We start from the raw sequence: 27036 nt of genomic DNA on the forward strand, positions 1-27036 counted from the left end.
GTCAAATCTTGGGTGAGAACCTCCTTCCCTCAGTCAGGGCATTGAAAATGGGTCATGGTTGGGTATTCCAGCATGACAATGATCCAAAACACACGGCCAATGCAACAAAGGATTGGCTCAAGAAGAAGCATATTAAGGTCATGGAGTGGCCTAGTCAGTCTCCAGACCTTAATCCCATAGAAAATCTGTGGAGGGAGCTGAAGGTACAAGTTGCCAAACATCAGCCACGAAACATTAATGACTTGGAGAGGATCTGCAAAGAGGAGTGGGTCAAAATACCCCCTGAGATGTGTGCAAACCTTGTGGCCAACTACAAGAAACGTCTGACCTCTGTGATTGCCAACAAAGGTTTTGCCACCAAGTACTAAAGCACATTTTGCAAAGGGATCAAATACTTATTTCACTCATGAAAATGCAAATTACTATATAAGTTTTTTTGTAATGCATTTTTCTGGATTTTTTTGTTATTGTTGTGTCTCTCACTGTTCACATAAACCTACCATTGAAATTGTAGACTGATCATTTCTTTGTTAGTGGGCAAACTTACAAAATCAGCTGGGGTTCAAATAATTTTTTCCCTGACTGTACATATTACACCTGAATTGATGATTGTCCAGACCACTACTGAGCATTGGTTATCTTTAATACATTTATTTCCCTTGCTTATACATCTTACTATGAAGTAGAATCTGCTTACTTTGAATGCTGTAACTTCTGTGTAGAGACAGGATGTCTGCATCTTCTTGTGACCAGACAGCCTATTTACATTTTAGCAAAGGCCTGTTGGCCTGTTTTACACTCACACCTCAACCCACTTAGCATATCCCAAGCTATGTTTTGTCTTGGGATTCCTGCAGAGGCCGGGGGCTACAACCTGAGATGGCCACCTGGCCAGTTTATTATACCTGCTAGCATCACACACACAGGGGGCCTGCAACTCAGGCCACCCATTGATCAGTGCACCTCGAGATCAAGATCTGGGTGCCGGAGACACACACACAAACACACATATATAGATTTACCATATTTCAACATGGAAGTGTGAGCTCCGGCTCACACTTCCATGTTAAAATCTAACAGATAGGGGCTCATCCGGGATCGATTGACATGAAAGTGGAGATCGGCAGAGAACTGAGGATGCGAACTACGGAAGTACTTCTTCAGACAATTTGAATTTGCTGTCGGCTTCATAAATTCATGTAAGATACCTTTTCTATAATATAGAAAAATTCTGCACTCTAAAACATTGAATTGTCTGATTGAGGATCTTAATTGTTCTAAATTTGTTAAAGAGAAGTAAAGCGGCTTGTCCTTTAAAATAAAGTGTGGGCACATGTAACGCAAAAATCACAGTCTCACATGAGGGAGAGTACATGAGTTTCCTAGCCTTAGATCGTTTGGTCCCATAAAAGATGTAAAATTTATCACATCAATGAATAACCACTGAGGACTTGATGCTATTCTGTTCCTGGAGTGGACCTAATGCCGCTGCAGTGAACGATAACATTAGTACAGTGTTGATGAACTGCAGTAAAAATATTAATGCCACAAAGCGTGTGAGGACATTAATATAATGTAGGTTGGCCACAGTTAAAATTTTAAGAGGGACACAGGGACAAGTTTGTTGTTTTTATTCACAATTATTGTGGGGTGGTTTCCTACTTGAAAGAGATTTTCGACTGTCTTGAGAAACAACGTATCAAGCAGCTTCCTGTTTGAGAATTCCTGTACTCATACAGCTCTGAAGTAGTTCTGTTTTGGGGGGCATTGGAATAGCAGTTTGGGATTATAGAGTTACGGTATTGCATATTTTGGTGTCTAAAACAAGTGATTTGACTGGGATACCCTAAACAGCCAAGCGCACCAAGTCTCTGTGTCACATGGGTGCTGCGCCATTCGCCGAAACTTGTTAATATGTGTTTGCCTAATTTTCTACTATGGCACTAAATATATGTGAACAGTGGAATGAATGTAAACCCGGCACCTTGGGATCGGTATTGTATGTGGCGGCCATGAGATGGCTAAGGAAGGTTCTTAAGGAAGAAACAGTTAGAAAGATTTGCTGGTTGGGTTGAAGATACAGTATGCAAGACAAGGGGATGTTTGGAGGCTGTGAAGGCGCTCCAAAAGTGAGTGATTTAACAAGGTTTTTGAAGCAAGCTGCAATGAGCGTTGAGCAGCGTAAAAGAAAAGTGTGCAAAGCAGGAAGATTGCACAAGGGAAATGCAATTAAGAGGGCTCAAAAGGCAGAGGCTTTTCTAGCAAACTGCCAGTGTTTTCTTACTGAGGTTAAAATTGCTCTCAGCCCTCAGTCCTCTGCATCATTGACCCACAAATGCCCACAAATATTCCTGAATCTCCAGAGACACAACCACTTGAGAACAAAGAAAACGTGCCCACCCCCGCTGAGGCTCGTTCACTGTTGACTTCTCTCCAGTCTCAGCCTCAAATGCCACAAAAGACACTGTTAGATATTTTTAGTCAGATAGATATTGGATAGATACTTTATGTATTAGAAATGTTAGTGGAGAGAGGATGTCTAGTTAGACTGTTAAATGCTTAGGTCTGCTTATGAGTTGCTGCAGGGTACATCCGGTCAAGGCCACCAGAAAGAAGAGTTGATGACTGTCAGCAGACGGTGTTTAATATTATTATTATGATGTGTAAAACTGTAGACTTAGCCATAATGTTCCTATGTTCGAGTCACGACATGTATTAGAGGTCGTGAGAATGTTTTTAGCTACACACCACTTAACCAACAGACACACATTCACACGTTGATTTGCTTCATGTTTTGACTATTGCCAGAGCCAGCTGCAAAGCTGGTGAGAGAGACGTCTCGGTTGACGTTTCTGTGTAGTATGGGGCTAGCCTAACCGAGGGGATACAATATATAGGCCTGGTTCGGTTCAGGGTCTTTCATCTTACAACTGCCTGCGAGCATGTTGGAGGTGCAAGATATCTGAGCGTGTAATGTTAATTTTACCTGTGATCCTTTGAATAAATCAGCACTGTTTTGAAGTTACTTGGACTGCCTCGTCTCTCAGAGTTAGCATGGTAGCAAGAACTGGTCCCTTCAGTCTTTTTCATCCTTCAGCTGTCTGCGTGCATGTTGGAGGTGGAAGATACCTGAGCGTGTAATGTTAATTTCTACCTGTGTTCACTGAATAAATTAGCACTGTATTGAAGCTACTTGGACTGCCTCGTCTCTCAGAGTTAGCATGGTAAAAAGTACCGGAAGACTTCAGATAGAACACTGTCTCTTCTCTCTGTCTTGGGTTAAAAATGAGAAGAGGTATGAAAACCAGTTTTGTTTTTTGGAGAACCATCGAAGAAACATTTTTAATTGTCTTGACTAACTGTGTTTAGGAAATCTTTTACACTATTATACTCACTATAGGACTGGGTCAGAGTGATACACATTTTAAGTTATTTTGATATGATTACAAGTTATAATGCTACATTTTATTTTGTTTCATTTGCTTTTTTTACACAACCTAACCTATAAATAGAGGGCTCTAGGAAAAGGGAAAAAAGAAAAAGCAACCAGGTTTGCAAACCCCCACTAAGACACTCAGCCCAACCTGCTGAGTTTGTGGCATTGATGTGTAAATTAGCTAAAGGGAGAATAGCAACTATTTACATACTGTAGATAGTCACCATGCGTGTTTTTGCACAACAATGGAAAAATCCAGGTACTGGGAGCCTCTACAAGAAAACCAATCAACCACAGAGATCTGTTTAAATTTCTTTCTTAGATGCTATACTGTTACCAACAAAAGTAGCAATTTATGAGTGGCCAACACGCTTAAGGGCACAAATCCCATACCATACAGCAACTATGAAACTAATGATAAAGCTAAGAAATCAACAAACAGAAGCACTGACAGTACACTACCCATCTCCATTAGATCAAACTGTCTTAAAAGCTATGCAGAAAGCCTATTGAAACTGTGAGTGAATCACAATTAATGTGACCCAGAGCTTTAGTTTTTAATTGTCTTTCAGTTTTGATAAATGATACTTGTTAGCACCAACATTCACTGCATTGGCTGCTCAGACTTAGTGAGGCCAATATGTTTTTGGTACTTTTAGCCAGTTTGAAGGAAATGTTTTGGTTGCTACAGACTTCATAATGATAGCAGCCTAATGCAGACAGCGTATATGAGCCAGTCATTTGACCAACATATGAAGTTTGCAACATTAGCTTTAGAAATATTTGTTGAGCTGGATTGTTTTATATGGCTAAACAAAGAACACTCCCATGATTTGTAAAAGAGGAACATGAATTCCTCATGGTGCTGTTAGAACTTTTTAAGTGTTTTTTTTCTCTCAATATCTGGTTGTTTGCTTTTGTCCCAAAACCTACAGACAGGAAGACCTGGCTCAAGTTAGATTTCAAATGAAAATTGTTCTACTGTTATTCCAAGAAGGGGGTCCTTATCATGAATTTCCACTTCAAAGGCTGCCTCACAAGCGGGCCTTCAGAGGTGGCAGAAAAGGGAGACAACCTTTAATGAAACAGAATTATACGAATGACCAGAAGGGAAACCTAGCCTAGTCTTCTTTAGATATGCTGCAATTTTGAGACATGGACAGAGTCATGCCTCAAAACAGGGGGAGATAGATAAGGACAGGCACAGCCATGCTAGGCAAAGTGTTTACAGCATATGAATTTTCAAACTACTCCAACATTTTTGTGTTAACTGTACAATATGGGCTTGCCACAATGCAAGAGAAAACTTAAGAACTAAAAGAGGTCAGTTTCCAAAACCACAACTTCCATTTCAACACATCTGCATGGACTCCATAAAATTAAACAAGTGTGAGGGAAAGAAATTCTGCCTGGTAATAATAGACATATTGAAGTGCTTCCCACAACTCATAACCCCTAGATATGGAATACTTGAAAATTATATAGTGTAGAAAGAAATTCTTGATAAAATGATATAGTGCTATGTTATGTGTTTGCAAAACTGTTTAAATAATTGTCTAATCTGTTTGACCTTTGTAAAAGGACCCATGCACATGAAATGCTGTGTGTAAGCAGGTGTCTAAGTGCAGAGACTCAGAACAACAGGAAGTCGTGCAGATACATACTGAGATGACTAAACTGTCTGCACGAGAATAGTGTGTGGGTGTAAGGTCTGATTGTCTTGGCTTCAGATTATCAACATTTATCAACATATGAAATTCTAGGATTGACATTATAATCTGCATTAGCAAATATATCCTCTAAAACTGTCTATTGAAAGGTCAGGATATGTTGTACTGAGAATGTCACAGATCAAAATCTGCCTGGCGACAAGATCACCAAATGAGGGGTCAGAACGAGGTCAAGAAACCAACCAAGGAACGAGGATGAAGGACAACGCGGATGACGTCAGATCATTTGCATGACTCTTATTATAAATTCTCTATGCAGAGGAAACTTGTGGTTCCGGCTTCCTGCAGCAGCTATGCACTATACTTCTGTGTGATAGGGCTTCAGAAAGAGACGGAATCCAGAGCTCTGTATTGCTTTTCTTGAATATTTTTTCATAAATATTGATTGTAATAAATATCTCAAAGGACAGATTTGTCTTTGAGCATTCTTCATAAAAGGACACGCAGGACTGGTTTAGTCCAACAATAGTGACAATGGAACCCAAGTTGTACACTGTGCAATACCATTGTTAGTCCAAAATTTTACACATAGACCTGAACCATGCATCATCCACAACCTGCAAGGTTAGTAGGAAGACAGAATGGCACTCTTAAAGCACAATTGAGGAAAACAGGAGAAGAAATTGGAAAAAATAGGATTTATTGTCTACCATTAGTACTTGGTCAACAACATCAAAAGCATGAAAGTGTTCCTCAAATGTAGTCTCCATTTCTGATACATTTCTCATTTCTCAGAAAGATAAAATCTTACTGAACACTGGCATCTCAGTGCAAACAAGATTCATGTGATACTCAGTACCATTAAGTTTAACCCATGTCGTGACACTTATTTCACTTGACATATCAATTTCAAAATGTTACGAAATCACATAACCATTTTCACCATCACTCAGTATTTTTGAATTGGCAGGCCCAGACTCAATACCCGTGACAGAGAGTGACATTTTTGTGCTAACAGAATGTTGTAGATTTACTACAAAGATTTTGTCAATGCTAATTGTAAATTGTGTAAAGCAACTGCAATAGGTGCATTGTGCAACAATCTGTAATTGCTACATGTACACATTGTTAGCACATTGAGCTTGGCTCTTAGCTCCTGTTCATAAACTTGGCTCTCAATTCCTTCACCTTTGGGCTTTCTTTAGTGGTGTTAACATCAATACTGTAGATTGTGGTCTGAAGGAATGTGTACATGTTGCTTAGAGCAGTGTCATAGCTGACACTCAACACAAAGTGCGCTTTAAAGAGTTCATCAAAGGCCGCCAGTGACGTGGTTCCATGGAATGGGATGAGCTTCTTGTCCAGCACAATGTAGAATGTAGCTTGCTGGTTCCAGAAGTGAGAAGGTATGGCTAGTGATGTCCCTCTTGGTTCTCTAGCTGTTCTTCTAAGCTCCTGCATGACTGAGGGAAAAATTACAAATCAAATTACAAATACTGTTGAAACACTGTTTTCCACTTAAATCACAAACTGTGGCCCAGTACATACCCCTTGTGGAACACAACTAGGCGGTCCATGGCCTGAGCAGCACTGATCTTCTGTGTTTTCTTTTTACTTGGCTGAGGTGGAAGGATATGCACGAGCAGCAGGGACGCCATATCACTGTCCCACTCTATAGGAAGCAAAAAACAACTCAGTTTTGTTTTCATGACAAATATGTCTCCTTTCAAAAAGGACCATCTTTTTATGTGTTATGTCACCTTTTAAGTACCGTGTGACCTGTTTGAAAATGAATTTCATTTGTCCTTCAATTCAATACCTCATGCCACTGATTCCTGGCAGACCTCAACAAACTTTGGAGCATCGGGGTGGAAGTAAGGCTCCCCCTGCTTCTCTGATCACCTTTTCTTTATAAGTCGTATGCCATTTCTTAAGTAGTTTGGCAGCTGTTTCTGGCCCAAAGAGGAGGCTAAAATCTTGAAATATCTGCAGCAACACATCTGCAGCAAAAAATATTTCATATTCTATTGACATATCTAACAATTGTGTGCTAAGCTTAACTCTATTAACTGCGGTTGCAATAAAGAATGACAATTCTTACCAGCCCTTTAGTATCCAGCAGCCTTGGAAACACAGAGAATACTGCATGCGATTCATCTGGGTTGTGGATGAGATGCTGCCTATACTCAAAAGTCTCCCTCTTCTCCAGGATGTTTCTCTGTCACTGGTGTAGTTCATTAAGGATATGACCTCTTTGCAACGCTCTTCATGTAACTGACCACCACACTGAGGCAGCTCCCTCTCCCATCTTTGACCACCTCCTTGTGCTATATGCGTCTTTGAGTTCTTGGACACACGTTTTGTCTTCATAAATAATATAGCTTTACTGAATATATTTTATATTGTATGTCTGCAGATTAATCCCTACTCAGTTATAATTCCAGACAATTCACAATGCTTATATATATTAAATATATGCATAATTCCTACAGAAATCCCTCAAAACTAGAGGGACTTTAATACTTCGCTACATCTTTTGTGACTTAACAGATTGACAAATTCAGCCAAACTAACATTTCTTACCTGAGGGATGACTTTTTGAACGGAGATCTTCCTGAACTTGTTGACTGTTATGAATCAAGAGTATATAGAAAATTAAAGCATTATCAAGATTGCAACTGAAGGTGAACAGCCATAATTAATGTTACACATATTAAACATCATTACACGCGAGTTAACATTACAATAAGACTTTAGCTAACTAACGTTATGTTACCAGTATATAGATGGTGAACCGATTTTGCAGCTAAAACCCAAGGCACTGCGGTGTCAGTTGAAACGCTGTTTGTATGAAATAGTTAATATGACGTTCTCCTTGGCCAAAACAGCTTAAAATGATTTTTAAAAAGAGTTCACATACACGTTAGCCCACAGGTGTCCTAAAATTCTGTTAGGTTATTTCTTAGTTAGATAGATATTCAGAGATCTGTTGTATTAGAAGATGTTAGTGTAGCCAGGATGTCTTCCTCAGGCTGTTAAATGCAAGGTTAGTTAAAGCAGAGAAAGGCTGCAGTCAGGGATAAATGTTATTATGACGGTAAAAGTAACCATAATATTTGTCTTAATGTGAATTGTTGTGTTACAGTGTTTTTAGATACACACCACATAATCAACATTCACACACATTATTTTCTTCATGTTTTGTCTACTGCTCTAGGTTTCTAGGTTCGGGGTCTTGCTTCTTCCGGGCTGCCTACGAGCAGCTCTGGGGGTGGAAGATGCCTGGACGTGTAATGTTAATTCTTGCCTGTGACTCTTTGAATAAACCAGCACAGTTATATTTTTTATATATCCAAGTGGTCTGAGTTGTCCCTCTGAGTTCCTGGTTTGAAAGAACCGGACGTGGCTTTATAATAGAATAAAGCCTTTAATTCAATTTAACTAAAGTTACATTGAAATTAGCTACCTAACATTGTCACTTACCAGTAAGCAAACGGTGGTGGAAACTTGATAATAATGATACAGGCTTTCATTGTAAACACTAACATTTGAAACACGCCAACATACGTGCATTGTAATGAGAAAATAGCTAGAATACAATGAGAATTCTTTATATTAAACTCACCAGTGTATCCTTTTTGTGCTCGCAGCGAGACCAAGAAAAATGGCGGCTGTCACAAATCTCCACAAGCATACCTGCCCAAATGCCTGGATGTTTAAAGGAACACTCTTCGGTGTTGAATACCATTAACACTGTAATGTTACACCACCAAGATTATGTTTTCTCATTAGCACAGAGTTCACTCTAGCAAAAACAACACCAGAACCTCAATACTTCACTCTAAAAGGACTCAACACTAGAATTTTAACTCGAGTGAATTTGCTGTGTAGTCAGGTCTGGCTCAAAAACAGTGGTTTTGATGCGCAAGATGTCACGCGGGTGAGAGTCACTTAGTCTCGTCCTCATGCAGTTCTTGTTAATGTTCATAACCGAGAATGTCTTCTCGCACAAGTATGTCAGGCCAAACAAGCTCATTTGCTCACTGATATTGTTCTGTGGAAAACTGGTCATTATTTCCTGCAGTGATGGGAAATGTGTGGTATTGGGCTGCGTTTGTGACAGGTGCCTTTGGAAAAGTAGCAGCTTGGGCCCAAAGGCTTTGATGTGTGAATACAGTTGGCTTATCGCTGCATTTTGCCCCTGATGGCTCGTGTTCAGCGCGTTCAGATGTCGTGTTATGTAAACTAAAAATCCAAAATCAGCCAGCCAAACAGGATCAGATAGTTCTGGCACTGGTTGTCCCTTTTTTGCCAAGAATTGTTCAATTTCCTCCCTAAGACAGTTGAAGCGCTGCAGTGCAGACCCCCGACTGAGCCATTTTACCTTGTTGTGATACACAATATCTTCGTATTCAGCCTGGATGTCAATTAGAAACTGCTGATACTGGGCTTTGGAGCGAATACAATTAATAGCCTTTATCACCGGTTTCATAACATGATCATACAGTGGTGTGAAAAAGTATTTGCCCCCTTACTGATTTCTTATCTTTTTGCATGTTTGTCACACTGTAATGTTTCAGATCATCAAACAAATTTAAATATTAGTCAACGATAACACAAGTAAACACATCATGCAGTTTTTAAATGAAGGTTTTTATTATTAAGGGAAAACAAAATCCAAAACTACAAAGCCCTGTGTGAATAAGTGTTTGCCCCCTAAACCGAATAACTGGTTGGGCCACCCTTAGCAGCAACAACTGCAATCAAGCGTTTTCGATAACTTGCCATGAGTCTGCCACAGCGCTGTGGAGGAATTTTGGCCCACTCATCTTGGCAGAATTGTTGTAAGTCAGCCACATTGGAAGGTTTTCGGGCATGAACTGCCTTTTTAAGGTCATGCCACAGCATCTCAATTGGATTCAGGTCAGGACTTTGACTAGGCCACTCCAAAGTCTTCATGTTGTTTTTCTTCAGCCATTCAGAAGTGGACTTGCTGATGTGCTTTGGATCATTGTCCTGCTGCAGAACCCAAGTTCGCTTCAGCTTGAGGTCACAAACGGATGGCCGGACATTCTCCTTCAGGATATTTTGGTACACAGCAGAATTCAGGGTTCCAGGCTCGTCTCAGTTTTGCCAGAAAACATCTTGATGATCCCCAAGACTTTTGGAATAATACTCTGTGGACAGACGAGACAACAGTTGAACTTTTTGGAAGGTGTGTGTCCCATTATGTGTGGTGTAAAAGTAACACCGCATTTCAGAAAAAGAACATCATACAAACAGTAAAATATTGGTGGTGGTAGTGTGATGGTCTGGGGCTGTTTTGCTGCTTCAGGCCCTGGAAGACTTGCTGTGATAAATGGAACCCTGAATTCTGCTGTGTACCAAAATATCCTGAAGGAGAATGTCCGGCCATCCGTTTGTGACCTCAAGCTGAAGCGAACTTGGGTTCTGCAGCAGGACAATGATCCAAAGCACACCAGCAAGTCCACTTCTGAATGGCTGAAGAAAAACAAAATGAAGACTTTGGAGTGGCCTAGTCAAAGTCCTGACCTGAATCCAATTGAGATGCTGTGGCATGACCTTAAAAAGGCAGTTCATGCCCGAAAACCCTCCAATGTGGCTGACTTACAACACTTCTGCAAAGATGAGTGGGCCAAAATTCCTCCACAGCGCTGTGGCAGACTCATGGCAAGTTATCGAAAACGCTTGATTGCAGTTGTTGCTGCTAAGGGTGGCCCAACCAGTTATTCGGTTTAGGGGGCAAACACTTATTCACACAGGGCTTTGTAGTTTTGGATTTTGTTTTCCCTTAATAATAAAAACCTTCATTTAAAAACTGCATGATGTGTTTACTTGTGTTATCTTTGACTAATATTTAAATTTGTTTGATGATCTGAAACATTACAGTGTGACAAACATGCAAAAAGATAAGAAATCAGTAAGGGGGCAAATACTTTTTCACACCACTGATGTTTGGCACAGAGAACTTGTTGGTGAATAATACAGTGGAGTTTTATAGCTTTGTCTCCTTCTTCGCTGACTTTGTTGCAGACTAGGGTTGATAATCCACTTCGCTCGCCTGACATGGCAGGGGCGCCATCCGTAATAATCCCCGTGACTTTATTCCACTGTAGGTTTATGTCAGAACAAACAAACAAATAAATCTGTTCCTCTTGTTTGGTCTTTAAGGCTCTGGAGGTCTAGTAGCTCTTCACTCACATTCATTTCATTGTCCACTCATCTGAAAAAAATCAGTAACTGAGCAGTGTCAGATGCATCCGTCCTTTCATCACAGACTAACGAAAAAAATCTAACTCCGCTCCTTGTGCCTCTGTCTCTTAATATCAGATGAAACGTCTTCAATTCTCCGTACCATAGTGTTACGAGCCAGGCAAACATTGGCAAACTCTTGCTTCTTCTCAGGACAAATTTTGTCCACCATTTTCATCACGCAGTCTTTAATAAATTCACCTTCAGTAAAAGGTTTGCAGTGCTTGGCAATCAACGTTGCCACCTCGTAGCTTGCCTTTGTGGCATTTTCATTTGACTCACAGCCTCTTGTGAAAAAGCGCTGCTGTGCCATTAAAACAGTTTCCAGTTGCCTCAATTTTTCGCAACGTTCATTCCCAGTAAGCTTGTGGTAGTTAGCATGTTTCATCTGGTAGTGCCTCTTGATATTGAATTCCTTGAAAACAGCCACAGTCTCTTGGCAAATTAGGCAGAGTTGTTTCCTATTTCAGTAAAAAAAAACAAAAAAAACTCCAATTTCCTCTTGTCCTGGAAGCGGTGGCCCTCGCTGTCAACTTGTTTTTTTAGTTGCCATTTTAGAAATGGGCTGGAAAGGATCACACAAGGGTCACGCGGCGAGAGTGCGACCACAGGTCTACTGCCATCTTCTGGCGAAATATAGCTTTTTTGTACGCATCTATTTTATACTGTGGTCAAAAGTGCTGGCAGGCCGCATATTATTGATTTTATGACAGAGGCTGCGGGCCGGTGGAAATTTGAACACTGGCCACAATTGGGCCAGGGGCCAGACTTTGGACATGGCTAAATTAATCCACTGCCAAATATAGGGGCTTGTTAAAACTTGAACATGCAATTTTAAAAGGGGTGTAACAACATTTATGTTTCAGACAATGCACTGGAGAGTTCTGAAGGGGCCAGCAATGAGTCCAGATCTAAATCCCATATAGCACATGTGGAGAGATCTCCAAACAGCAGCTGGGAGAAGGAACCCTTCAAATCTGAGAGACCTGGAGCTGCAGGCAAAAGAAGAGTGGTCCAAAATTTCAGTAGAGAGGTGGCAGATTTATGAATAGTTTCCCTGTTTTTTCTTTCCTCTTTCCTATTTTAAATGCACACTTCTTCCTGTTTTTCTTGTTGACATACAAGCACAATGAGAGCCTCTATAACAGAGATAAATTCAATGTGTGTTTAAACATACTGGCCAATAAACCTAATTTGGATTCTATATGTTTGTGTGCTGACAATACTCACAGTTCAACCACGGGATGGACAAGGACAGTGTAACCATTCACAGCGAGATTCTATAAGGGTCATTTCATGTTTGTTGCAGCACAGCCTACGGTAGAGGCTTAGTTCTTCATCCTAATCTCTTTTGTGTTCAATTTAGAGGTTATGTGGAGGGCGTACACCAGAGGCAGTCCACTAGCCACAACATCTGATTACAGTTGACCTGTGACTTTACACAGTCCAACACAATGAAGGGATTATCCATTTTACAGGCTGTTACAATGCCTTGTGGATTTGTCTGGGCTGAACATACAGAAATGGCAAGGATCTCCTCCTGTAATCAAGTTAAATCTTTGAAATAGCCCCCAATGTACGATTTATTTCTAAGCACAAATGTGTCTAAGAGCAGAACGGTGACATTTTACTTACCTGTTAAAGGGCTGCAATGTTTACAACATATTTTAGTGCTGCCTACATCTGCTTTTTGATGAGAAGATGAAAAACAGAATAGGGAGGCTGATGTTGCTAAGCAGTCACGATCAGATCAGGGACAATTCATTAATTAAATACAAAAACAGTAACCGAGGTAGGCATACATAGGTAAAGAGGGCAGCTACAGAATTTCTTACTTGACTTTTTTCCAGTTCATTCCACTACAAAGGTCTAGGTGTATAGTGTTGCATGAAAATGGTGGATAAGAGAAAAAAGGTAGCGGTTGTAAAGTATGTGAAGAAAAGAAGGATTCACTAGCTGGGACCCCGCCCTCAGGAATGAATAAATGGAAACATTGCTTGGTGTAGACTTGGGTTATGCACTGCGGTTTGAGGGAAGATTTCAGAGGTCCACGCTGCTCTCAGGCACTGACGGACCCTTTGCATAAAATCGAGATCGAGGGGAGGGAGGGTGTTTTATGAAAAGCAGAAGTGGATGAGTGTCTGTCTTAGGTGGTTTAATATGGTTGGCAGAGAAATGGGTGTGTGGTCCTGTTCCTGAACCTCAGATTAAAATATCCAATACCTTGAAGCAGAGGAAAGCTATACTTATATCAATATCCTTAACAAAGGAAATTTTATGAATCCACTTTGTGTACTCAAAGCATAAATCAGGTTTCTTTTCACTATTTATAGTATTTCATGAACTACAACAAACCCATCATCATTAATCTATCCCTTAATTACCAGAAGTACACAGATGAGGCTTTCCTGATTAATCTGTAAAGACTTTCATTTGGTACATTGCTGCTCTCCTTCACCTTCATCTCTCTCTCTCTTTGTTCTTTGGGAGCGACAGGGCCATGGTTTTATTTGCGCCACTCAAGCAGATGGCAGAAGCCATGCCATTTTGCCCAGCGAAGCAGATCTTAGTGCATAATTATTACAGATTGGTAAATCAAATTAGAGTATGGCAGCACATACTGTGTGCAAGGTGGAATTAAACACTTTGGGACTCCATGGACCACAGTGTAGGAGGTTGTACCCATGACATTTCTTCGAGACACACACACACACACACATACATATTTGTACTCTGCACAGGCTTACATTAAGTATGCCAAGGCATTAGTGTTTCAACAAGTCCAAATTTGATCTTCATTTCACTTATCAGTTTTATGCGCACAAATGTAAATAAACTAATATTGCTGCTTCACTACACCTCAAACCAATTAGCACATCCCATTTACAGCTCCTCACAAATAGAAACAGAAATCAAAATTGCAGTGAATAGAAGCTGTGGAGTGAAGGAGCCTAACTGCTGGTCTTACAGAAGTAGCTGTAGCTGTAATCTGTAGAAAAAGTTCAAAGAAAAACATACATAAAAATTTGTTAAAATGGATAAACTGTTACATCTGAGTTTATAACTTACTGAGAGAACCTTTCTGCAGTCTTTTTATCTGTACCAACACAAGTTTCCTCACATTGGATAAAAAAGTGTTTTATCGCTTTAATTGAGAGCAAAGATCAAGAGAAACCCTTACAAAGCTATTTAAAAGCTCAGGTATAGAGTTTAAAGAAGCATTCAGGATCCTTTAAAACTGGTTATGTGCAGTCCATTAATGTATTACACTTAACAACTAATATAACATGACTTATTTTTCTGATTGGTCCCCTGATGTTTTGTTGCTGTACATCAAGTGGGTGATTTTCTGCTTGTCAAGCTCTTTTTGTCTTTGTGAGAAGAAAGGGTGGGGAGCTGCTGCAACGCTATCCACCTGGGTACTTCAAAGATATGCCCAGATGTTCAACATCATGGCAACACACACATCAAACTTCACTTGACCCCCCCCACATCCTTGTCTGTTCCTATATTACACTGGCAACTGCAGCTGTTGCAAGATCATGAATAATTTTCTCCTTTCTCTCTTGTTGTCTTGTCAAAGCAAAGTCTAATTTTTGTTGTACAGAGTGTGCGCTTCTTTTGCAACTGTCTGTCTTTGTAAAACCAGAGTCATCAAGCTGCACGACAGACACAATGTCAGCACATTACTCTTTTGGTGGCCGTAATTTGGTGTTTAATGGGCATCCAGATGGCTTACTTGATTGGACTATAATGGTGGTATCATCAGTTCCTGTGCTTTCAGGAAGCTTTATGTGCATAAACACAGATCTCCCAGACAAGTCTTAAGTGTTGGATTGTTAACAGTATGTACTGATACAGAAAAAAAACTAAGCCCCCTCAGTTTCTCCTTAGTGTGCAGCTGTTTGTTTAAAAATTGTAAAGTGATTTCACTGGATTACTTTGTTTTGGTGCAAAAATTTGCTGTTGGCAAGTTGTTTCCTTCACCTGTGTCTTTTCCATGTGTCTTAGTCCCACCCACATAAGATGCAAGGAAAACATGTGAGGAGAGAAGACTTCAGGAAACATTAATGACATGAGATGTCCTTTCCTCATTTCCTTCATCAGAAGTGTCCAATCATAAATTGATTTCTGATAAAAGCATTTACAAAAAAAACTTCTGCAAAGGATGATCTCGTGTATCCTCGCATGGCTCCTCCAGCACTGCCCTCAGTCCTTGCTTTTCATTCCTCAGAGCTGATATAAGAGACTTGGAATGACCTATGTCCTCAGGTGACCGGAATGACTTCTGATTCAACTGATGACCAAGGATGTTCTTATAGGACACACGAGATGTACCAGGTTGATTCTACCATGCTGAGAGTAAACAGGCATGTGTGAAGCTCAGAAAGGCTGCATATATAAGCTGCAGTGTGAGGAAAGGGTGCAGACTGAGCTGCAGACAAAAGATGGAAATAAGTGAAGGAATGGCAGGGAAACTGAAAACAGAGGAAAGACAGAAAAAGAGGAGGAGGTGGAGACATTGGGGTGACAGCTGGATACAAATATAGGCAAGATGACAGAGTAGCTGAGGCAAGTGAGAGGAGAGAGTGGACAGGATGAGATGATAGAGAGGGCCTGGAGAAGAATGAGAAGGTGGGGTGAGAGAGAGAGAAGCAGAGGCAGAGCAGGAGGAAACAGTAAAGTGGATATGGTGCTAGTCTTTTCTTTGGCAGTCACCAGGTGAGGGCACCTCTTTTCCAGCACAAAGCAGCCCAGCAGCACCCAGGGGCTCTGGATTCTGTTGAATATTACAGCCTGTCCATCTATGAAAACACACATAATTGCACATACTGTAATGGATGTCTACAGAAGAACATATGCAAAAACATACACACATATGTCTCCTGGAGTGGGCGGATGAAGCCAATGAGGCCAGTGGACCAAATGGGACTTGGAGGTGTCACAGGACAGGTGTTTATTTATTGTAATTTCAGCAGCAAGTTATTGCATATTTTAATTGCTCTGTGTGTATTGTTTGTGTTTTCAGTTTTATTCCATGCAGTGCATGCTTGTTTGTATGCTCTAGTTTAAAATGAGATTTTTTGTATGCTTTCTAGTTTTACTTTCATTTGCTGATTATTGAACTTGAAACACCTAAGCTAATCAGGCCATAACATTGCTGGGAAGAGGGGTGGTTTGTATTTATTGAGACTGTTCTAGGACAAGGGGGTGTGGGTTGGCATGTCCAGAGGAAGCAGCGGTGGGAGTGTGATGAGGGAAGGTGCAGAGTGGATGTAGACCCAAGAGGAGCTCAGAGGAAGATAGGGGCCCAGTGGTGGAGCTGAGGAGCAGTTGCTAGTAACGTTGCAGATGTCGGGAATGGGCAGGGTCAAAGCAATGACACTGTGGCACAGGAAACATGCCAGAGACTCAACGGAGCTTAGAGTAAGCGGGCTGGGTGTGATACTCTGCCCAAATATCTATAAGTACACAAGCACCTGACTGAAAATGTGTACTACAGAGAAAGACAGGATTTTGCTGCTTTTTTGTTTTGTTTTGTTTTTAACAAGCACTGCTTAACTTAGGCTCTAAAATCTATAAAAATGTGATAAGATAACTCAATCTTTTCAGCAAAACAGCAATTGTAGTGGAATAAAATCAAAAGAGAGAGGTCAGCACATACAGAAAAGGTTAGAGGTCTGTACTGTGGGAACCAGCTGAGGCCACTTCCACCACAACCTCCCCCTCTCTCTCACAGAGTTAGAGGTGAGGAAGACTTGAAAGGAGATACACAAATGTTCAGAGCCCAGGAGGTACAATAGAGAGAGAGAGAGAGAAAATGCTCATGTATTACCAAGGATTGCCGTAGGGTTGATGTACTGCTATAGGGCAACCCGGAAGTTAGCACCATACAATTGTCCAAAATTACACATTATTGTTTTCTCTTTGTGTTTCTTTACTTCACAAACAAAAATCTGTTTTCTCCATATTATAAACAAAACTGTATAATAAATAACATAATATATGCTATGCTGTGTGATTTGCTTGCTTTTTTCATTCAGTGCCCTGTAAACGTAATCCCAAGTATAAAGCCATATTTTCTTTTAAATGTTCTTTTTATTTAGAGAGCTGCAAACAACATGTCTAGCCACAGGGGTTGCAAGCCAGTGATTTCTGTGCCGGTCCCAAGCCCGGATAAATAGAGAGGGTTGCGTCAGGAAGGGTATCTGGTGTAAAAACATGCCAAATTTTAAAATGCGACTCATCAGTTTGGGGTGAGAGTAGAGGATGCTGAGGATAGTTAGGTGGAAACAGATGATTCGCTGTGGCAACCCCTAACGGGAACAGCCAAAAGAAGAAGAAGAAGCAACATGTAATAGAAATTCTGAGTATTATTTGATTAATCCCAATTGTCTTTATTCATCTTATTGTGTCCTGCTCCACTATCATATTTTGAAACCTGAGAGTAGTTAGTGAGTCTTCTTGTGCTTAACCAGCTTGTTTTCTCATAACTAGCAACCTCACAATGCAATTCTCTGCATTTTGTCAGTGTTAATTATGACGCAAAATGATAATGATTAGTAAATAGTGAGTGTCCAAAATTTTTGTTTACTACACTGTATGTATTGCTCAGTGTACATTATATAGGGAGTAGTGAATAAGTGAAGGAGGTAGTGATTTTGGAGTTGGGGACCGCCCAGAGAGTTGATTTCATATAGTCCTTGTTTTGCTGCTCTGACCACAGAACAATTTTCCAGACTACAGACATGTTTCTGAGTGATGTCATCAATAAGATGTGTGTGCATCCTAAGTTACTCATGTAGTGGTTTAAGTTACATGTTAATATGGATTATGTAATGGAATAGAGTGTTTGTGTGCTCACTTTTAAGTTCATGTGAGCTGAACAATGTGCTTATATCATTTGGCCAAGAGGTTTCCTGTTTTTGGGTACATTTCAGGGTGTTGTCTCCTAAAACTGGAGCCAGGAAGCTAAGTTCAGAAATTGACATAACAGCCTAAAGAAAGCTGTGGATAAAACAGTGAGGCTGAAAGGTATAGACAGAAGAAGAATGCTACCCTGACGGGGTACCGTGTGCTCTTTGGGACCCAGGCCTGGGGGGCAGGGGGACTATGGACTCTGACTGACTGACTCTGTGACAATCTTTTTATTGTGTGGATGCTGTAAAGCACAGTTTTGGAGTGCCATCTGGTGGTTCATAAAATACAGCGCAATTGGGACATGCCCCAACATAACTCCTCTCTGTCTCTCTCCCCCTCTCTCTGTTCTCTGTCTAATCATATTTTCAGGAGTATTTCAGGTATCAAAATTACTTCATACTTTCAGGGGTATTTCAGGTATAAAAATATTCAGCTCCTAAAGGACCTTCATGCTTCTGTTCAGAATTTTTCTAAACGTCATACTTTTTAGACTATTTAGTTTTATTCTGAAAAATTCAAATGAATGGAAATATTCGACTTCAGCATACTTTCAGGTATTAAAATGTTCAGCTCTTCAAGGACATTCATGCTTCTCTTCAGAAGTTTTCTAAACTTCATACTCTTGAAATATTTAGCTAAAAGATTGCTATGTGTTACGGAACACGGCATGACTAGAGCACTAGAGCAAATATGATAAAGTGTCCTGTAGTGGCATGTTCACATTATTACAGAAAATAACTTTTGTGCGTGCCTTGCCATTGTTGTGCACATGGTGCACTGCACAAGCTCTGTGCAGAGCAGGGGTGAGCCAAAAGTTCAAATTTGTTAAACTTTGACCTCGGTTGTGCTGACATTTGTTTGCACAGCCAATCACTCTAGGCCACTGCTTGAACTGATGTGAAACTAGTTAGCCTACTTGTGCTTCTGAATTTCCCAAACTGTACAGTAACATACGATCTTCATATCAAGATCAGAGAAAAACAGAAAATCTATTCAGCTAGCAAAATAATGTATCAGCACGCAAGTCCTGCTGCCAAGATTAATAAAAAAACTGATAGCAACCTAAGCATTGTAAATAAGAAAGGGCCCCTTGGAGTTTCTACTTGAGTTTCTGTGGTGACCAGCACAAGACCCTTGTTTTTTCACTATAATGAGAACACGATCTCAGTCCCTATATAGGCCTTTCTGGTGTATGAAGTATTTTCACACAGTTTTCTTAATATTAGTTAACTATTGTTTTAATTAAGGTACATTAGGTGAAGCTGTACTTCGACTGTAGTTCCAAAGACAGATTATACAGTATAGAATGAAATTTTTTTTGTCTAAGATTAAATTTCTGTGTTTTAACACGTGTCAAACTCAAGGCCTGCGGGCCACATCCGGCCCGGCGTACAATTACATCCGGCCCGGGAGATCATTTTATATATCCTTTTTTAATGGCCCGGCGATATGAAGCGCCGATAACACACAAACTACAAATCACAAAGAACTTCAGCCATTTCTTCTCAACTATTTTAACAAAGAAATTCAGCAATTTCTACTCATCTTTAAGCTGTTTCAGGAATTGATTTCAGGCATTTTCAGGGCGATCCTTCAGCATCACAGCATCCACACGCATTTTCGACAGGAAATGCATTTCTCTAGTTTAATACTGTATCTATTCCATTGCAGGAGGAGTGATTCTGTTCTCTGTTCCCTAACTACCAGATTACCTATTTAACTAGTACTCTGTGCATTTTCGACAGGAAATGCATTTCTCTAGTTTAATACTGTATCTATTCCATTGCAGGAGGAGTGATTCTGTTCTCTGTTCCCTAACTACCAGATTACCTATTTAACTAGTACTCTGTTCAGAATAATTGTAATATTAAATGATTATTTAAATTGGGATGATTTGTCTCAATGAATTTAGTTGGCATCACATACTAGCGACGACACTCACATCACTCTATTGAATCAGTATCACTGACTATGAGACAGTCATGAATGGGGCAAAGCAACAGGTGACAGCTGACAGAGAGGAGATGATGAATATAAATCACACAGCTATGCTTGTATGGCATCCATTGTCTTTTCATGATCCTGTGTGACCGATCAATAACAGTGATTAAGTCCTGTATATCAGCAGTGAAGTTTTGCCTGCTTCACCTGTGCTGTCAGTAAATGCTTTTGGATACACACAGGTCACTTCTCTTTACGAGTGCTAATTCTGTCTAACCTCTTTTAGTGTTCTCACATTAGGTGCCAGAGCAGGCGGCATGTGGGTGTTAGGTTATTTCTTAGTTAGATAGATATTCAGAGATTTGTTGTCTAGGAATGTTTAGTGCAGACAGGGTGACTGGCTTAGGCTGTTAACTGTTCAGCCTGCAGTGCAGACTGCAGGCACGTCAAGGTTACAGGAAAACTGCTGTTAGTGTCAACTGTAATGCTAGTCTTAATATTTGTCTTAATGTGTAAGGTTATGTCCAATTGTTTTAGATACACACCACGAAAACAACAGTCACGCACCTTGACTTTTCCTCATGTTTTGGCTAAACGTTATAGCAGCTGCAAGGCTTGCTTATCGGGTGACGTCACGGTTCGACAGCCCAGAAAGGATTAATATTGTATAGCAATGCTTGGGTCGGGGTCTTTTGGGTTTCCGGGCTGCTTTGGCAGCCTGGGGGTTGGAAGATCTCTGGACTGGAAGTGTGAATTCTTGCCTGTGACTCTTTGAATAAACCAGCACGGTTATATTTTTTATATACTCAAGTGGTCTGAGTCGTCCCTCGGAGTTCCTGGTTTGAAAGAACCAGACGAGGCTTTATAATGGAATAGAGCCTTTATGGGTAAAAAAAAGCCATGTAGTGCTGGGATATGTGTCCCATACAAATTCTCCTAGAAAAAGTCATTTCTAGGAAGCTACTTAAATAGTGAAAATGTCTCTATATATATAAAAGATAAAAATATTGTATCCCTAATGCTGTACAGGCGATGCTATTAAAACCTTCATTATTTGAGATTAGATTCAGTGAAACTCTTCATTATCCACAAAATCAGGGACATTTCTTTGTGCAAACTGACCCTTTAAAACCATTATTTTAAGTTTTTACTCAGAGTCTGTTGTATAATTTAACAAAACAGTTGTCACTCAGAGACAGAATCTTAGCCACAGATCTATTCTTGTGTGTTTGTGTGACTTTTCAGTCAGAGTTTGCCTGTCAATCAAACAATGTGGGTGGTTCACTGAAGGTTCTTGAAGTTGAAGCTGTTAATGGAGCTTGGGTTTCTATACATGGTGCTGTTTGTCATGGCTGCTATTACTGTTTACTTGTTCTGTTGCTTCCAAATGTAACAGAAGTGTAAAATACATCACAGTGATTATCTGTTGAAGGTTATTGAGATCTATTCAATGAATATTTATTTGTAGTCATATTAATTTGACACTAAGGTCATCTTTTAGGCTACAGCCAGACAACATGAAACCTCTCCTTTTCCCACAAGACATCCTCAGTTTAATTCCACGTAGTTCCTCACTAACCTTGCAGTGATAAGCCTTTGTAATTCAAAGCCCTGATAGAGATAAGACAAAAGCCTCCTGCCTCAATCTTTGTTCAGAGGAAACATCAGGATTAAAAACCTATCAACAGTAACGGGATGTTGTTCCATGAACAGCTTTGATGATGTCTCCTCTTTTGTTATTGATTTCCTCCCTGGCCATCACTCTGCTGGGGCTGTAAGTGAGTTGTGAGAGTCTATGCATCTCACTCATTTGTTGATCTCCACTCAGTCAGCTAGCACTTGTGTGTGTGGATAGTGTTACATAGGACATTAAGGGTTTCTGAATGTGTGTGCTGTGTGCAATAGTGTGTGTAACAAAAAGTTAAATCAATTAAAATCAGAGGATAGCTTTGAAAGCAAACTGTCAATAACTTATGTTTATTCCTGCAATTTAATTTTTCCATTACAATAGTCTATTCTATCTCCCAGTTTGCAAGATGATATAAAATGGTCTAAACTGTTGTAGCAGAGGCTGAGATATTCACTGGTTCCTACATTTCTCAAAATGCATCTGCTCAGTAGCTTTTTTTTTCTGTGAGGCTCTCTCTTTCAAATTCCAGGTCCCAAAATTGTAATACAGGCTTTCTGTTAAAATAAATTTGATGTACTTATTTGGACCTAAATTGAACCCAATTTTCTCTACCTTCACCTTAAAAGGAAATGCTCAATATCAGAGTGTAGAGACAAATGACCTACATGAGTAGAATAATTTAAGATCAGTTAACTTGATGTCATCTTTCATGTATAAAATCTCGGATTATTCCTTTAATTATAAAGCCAAGCTTTTGGTCACTAGGTAATTGTCAGGGCAAATGTTTTACAAAAGTAAATCTGTGTCCAGAAAGCATAGGTTGAGAAGCAGCTCTGGTGCTGCATCTTTGTTTACACATGAGGCTTTCAGGCATGGTACTGTCAGTAGATCACTCACACAATCACTCTGGTTACATGCATAAAAAGTAGAAAACTAAACTTCAAGCATAAAAATAAGCTTCAGTTTGCATTCCACATATGAGCCTCTGGTACACAGTCAGCATAGCAAAAGACCCTTCTCAACCTGCTGTAGAAGTCTGTATACAATGGTAACAAGTGGGCAGAACTGCCCTATCATGAGAAACAGTCCTATTTCACATGCCATGACAATTTTCAATGTGCTCCTGGGGTATATATTACCTGTGCCTGGAAAATAGGATATGGTTATATTGGTCATGGTAATATTTTCACTATTAAGTGTTGGATTGTGACAAGGCACAAACTCTGGCACGCTACACATCTGTCTACCACCTGAACCTCCACAGTCATCAACATAAAGGGCCACCTAAATGACAAAAGGTTGTAAATTGTGGGGTTGGAATAATCCCATTGTGATGTACAGTAACTGCAGTACTGGACTGCAGTCCATTTTTGATGCTTTTCACTTTCTTGCATGTAACCATTGTAAGATTTGAGTCTTATAGACTCTAGTTACTTTATAAGCTTTAGTTACTTCTAATACCTTTAGTTCCCTTTAGTTACCTCTCATAACTTTAGTTCCCTTTAGTTACTTTTCATAACTTTATTTTCCTTCTTTATACATATTACAGCTGTATTGATGATTGTCCAGAACTACTGAGCTTTGGTTATTTTTAATACATTTATTTCCCTTGCTTATATGTCTTACAACTGTAATGAAGTTGAATCTGCTTACTTCGAATGCTGTAACTTCTGTGTAGAGACAGGATGTCTGCATCGCCTTGTGACCAGACAGCCTATTTACATTTTAGCAAAGGCCTGTTGGCCTGTTTTACACCGACAGTAGACCCACTTAGCATATACACTTAGCAAGATTCTGCTTTGTCTTAGGATGTCCTGCAGAGGCCGGGGGCTACAACCTGAGATGACCACCTGGCCAGTTTAACATGCTTATTAGCATCACACACACAGGGGGCCTGCAACTCAGGCCACCCACTGATCAGTGCACCTTGATATCAAGATCAGGGTGCCGGAGACACACGCACGCACACACACACATCTGGTCTAGATTACATATCAGCAAGCAAGCACAGGCAGGGGTTGACCTACTCACTCCAAATGGCAAATAGGATTACGAAGTGTGAATTGTTGTACCTTTGTTTAAGGCGGGCCTGGCCCAGCCAGATAAATGCATTGTAAAAACCTAACACAAGGCTTAGAGAATGGATTTCCTGTGGGAGCTCTGTCTCTCTGATCCCAGCGCTGTAAGGCCTACCTGTGCTCAAACTTCCAGTAAACTTCCTGTTGATTTTAAGCAGTCCTCTCCTGTCTTCACTTCTCGCGCTTTCAATAAAAGAATTTGGGTAAAATCTAACACCATTATGTGTTGAGTGTGGTTCACTTCAAAAGTATACGTACATCACATTATCATAGCTTTTCCTGTCATATGCCAGAAAATGGAAAACCACTGTGTTAGGTTATTTCTTAGTTAGATAGATATTCAGAGATTTGTTGTCTAGAAATGTTTAGTGGAGACAGGATGTCTAGCTCAGGCTGTTAACTGCTCAGTTTAATTGCATGTGCTTGCAGACTGCATGTAGGCCAAGGTTGCAGGCAAAGAGTTGTTAGTATTAACTGTAATGCTAATTTTAATATTTGTCTTAATGTGTAATGTCATGTCAAATTGTTCTAGATACACACCACAAAAACAACAGCCACACACCTTGACTTTTCCTCATGTTTTGACTAACGTTATGGTCAGCTGCAAGCTGGCATATCAGGTGACGTCACGGTTTGACGCCCTGCGTAGTATGGGGCTAGCCCAAAATGATTAAAATTATATAGGTTTGTCTTTCATCTTTCCAAGCTGCCTGCGCGCAGGTTGGTGGTGGGAGAGATCTGGACGTGTAATGTTATTTTTACCTGTGATCCTCTGAATAAACCAGTACGGTTATTTTTTATAAAATCTAAAGTGGTGTACTTCGTCTTTTTGTGAGTTCCTGGTTTAAAAGAGCCGGAAGAGGCTTTTGTAGAAAAACAGAAGCTTATAATTGGTGCCGTTTGTGACCCGAACTCTGCAGAAGACGAGACCCACAGTCTTGGAGCAGTCTTGGATCCAGCAGCGCCGGTTGGGACCGGATTCGGCTGAAAAAAATCGACATCCAGCTCAGAATTCGTTGGCTATCGCCTCAAGTTGGAGACACTGTACGGTCCCACACATCAACTGTGCCCGGGCAGAAAAGAGGTAAGCGGAACCACTTTACACATAAAATCCGCAAATATTGACTTTTTATCAAAATTAAAGTTGATGTGTGGTCCGGCAGTCTCCGACGTTCCAAATTGGATCCAAAAATAGTAAGGTTAAATGAAAAAACACATATTACTCTCTGTGTTTTATTACTGTCTGGTTTTTTTCATGACACATGTAAAAGTTTGCTGAAGCACGTCATACATTCTTCCAGTGTGTGAGGGAAAATCAATGGGCACCTTGGAGTACAGAATTGGACATCAATAAAGGCACATAAAACTCGCATTTAGTAGGCGAGTTCCTGATAATTTATATCATTTGCCTCTAATATTGCCCCAGTTCTTTTTTCATTTGCTCCCCCTGAAAAGATCAGGCGAGTGAGACCTCTCACCTGAAATATACGATCTTTGATAAATCCCACATAACTGTTACTCGGTGCAGGGACAGTGAAAGGAATTAAATGTGGGGTGGTTAACTGTGCAACAGGCTAATTAAAACGCTGTTCCACAAGCATATCACTTTAAACAATAGGTTTATATGTGAGAATTCGTTGTGGAAGTAAGCGTGCCTTGTACAGAAGTGATATTGGGGGCTGGGCATAGATTACTGGGAAGAAGTGTATTAATTTAGGGTGACGGCTGTCTATTTGAGAAAAATAAGTGGAATTGAAGGGAATTAACCCCCAGTAATTGTCCGCAGGAAAACATACTTTCCTGTAGGAGCTTGACAATTATTTGATTCCACTTCGTCTTTTTGTGAGTTCCTGGTTTAAAAGAGCCGGAAGAGGCTTTGTAAAAAAACAGAAGCTTATAACTGTCTCCCTTAGAGGCTTGCAGCAGTATACTGGGAAGAGTGACACATTCTGATTTGGATAATGATCATTCATTACATATTAATCAAATCATTGTGGCTCCTCAAGAATTTAATCACCTCTCTCAAGAGGCTAGAATGTAATTTTCTCAGAACAGAGAATCTTTTGCAAAATAAAAAAGGTAGCTGGCATAACTCTTCTTGAATAACCATACTGGCTGGAATTTAATGGGAGAAAAAAAAAACTTCTGACATACAGAAAAAGGTAAACAACTCATGCATTAGTCTCTCCATGTGGCTTCATGATGAAATGCATTTATAGCTTGTCTCCTTATTTCTTCTAAGTGAATGGGAGCACCACCAGGATGGCTCCAGCTTTTCGTGCAAGTGGTTTGATATTTTGAAGTTGTACAAAGAGCTACTTTGAAATACATTGCTATTAAGCTATTATTCATCTTTTATTGTATTACAAATAACTGCAATTAGTCTTTGTGGAATATCTTTTTCTTATAGCATAATCAGAAGGCACAAACAGTGGAATAGAAGGTTGCTACCTTTTGGAACATATAGATTTTACAATACTTCCTCTGCATTATTTTTTAAAACATGCAGGTTTAAGTGTACTTTTTCTGAAGCCTTTAATTACATGGGGTTTTTTCAAATAAGATGTTTATTCAAGGATGCTTTACAATAAGAACCAAGTTTTTAGTGTAGGAAACTTTCTAGTACAAACACAGTCTGCATAAGAAAGGGGAAGCTGAAGGTTGTTTACTTTCTCTCCTATGAAGCCCACTTTTCTAACCTTCAGGTAACTGTTGCTAACCTAAATGATAAAACATTGTGTTTATATGTGTTTATGTTACACACTGGACATCAACACTGTTTGGTTCCCTGAGGCCCGTTTCAAGAAGGAGGTGTAACAAATTCAGAGTTTAAACCTGAACTCTGAGTTGACTTACACAGAGTTGGAAAACTTGGAGTCTTCGGTTTCAGATCAGCTGAAAAGAGTTGGCTTAATCAACTCTGAGTAGGTTGACTCAGAGTTAGGCGTGTGCAGCGCGACTATAAAAAGCCCTGAACAATGGAGTGAAGACATTACGAGTCACCATGGCAACAGGACCAAGCAAAAATAGGTCTGCGTTTTTTTCCCCGACAGAAATGGATGTGCTACTACAAGCATATAGTGACTA

The 27036-nt window shown here is 40.1% G+C and overlaps 1 protein-coding gene and 1 long non-coding RNA gene across 3 annotated transcripts in view; both read right to left on the minus strand.

Annotated features, from left to right (window-relative positions):
• Positions 1–27036, minus strand: part of ca10a (carbonic anhydrase Xa) — a 514312-nt gene that overhangs the window by 188946 nt on the left and 298330 nt on the right. The window lies entirely within an intron of this gene.
• Positions 5861–7452, minus strand: LOC109965112 (uncharacterized). Its single transcript, XR_002275592.1, has 3 exons — positions 7208–7452; positions 6655–7092; positions 5861–6569 (listed from the first exon to the last, which is right to left on the minus strand). It is a non-coding gene; the product is annotated as an uncharacterized LOC109965112 (long non-coding RNA).

This window comes from Monopterus albus, unplaced genomic scaffold (genome assembly GCF_001952655.1).
Source record: "Monopterus albus unplaced genomic scaffold, M_albus_1.0 scaffold96.1, whole genome shotgun sequence".
Taxonomy (NCBI): domain Eukaryota; kingdom Metazoa; phylum Chordata; class Actinopteri; order Synbranchiformes; family Synbranchidae; genus Monopterus; species Monopterus albus.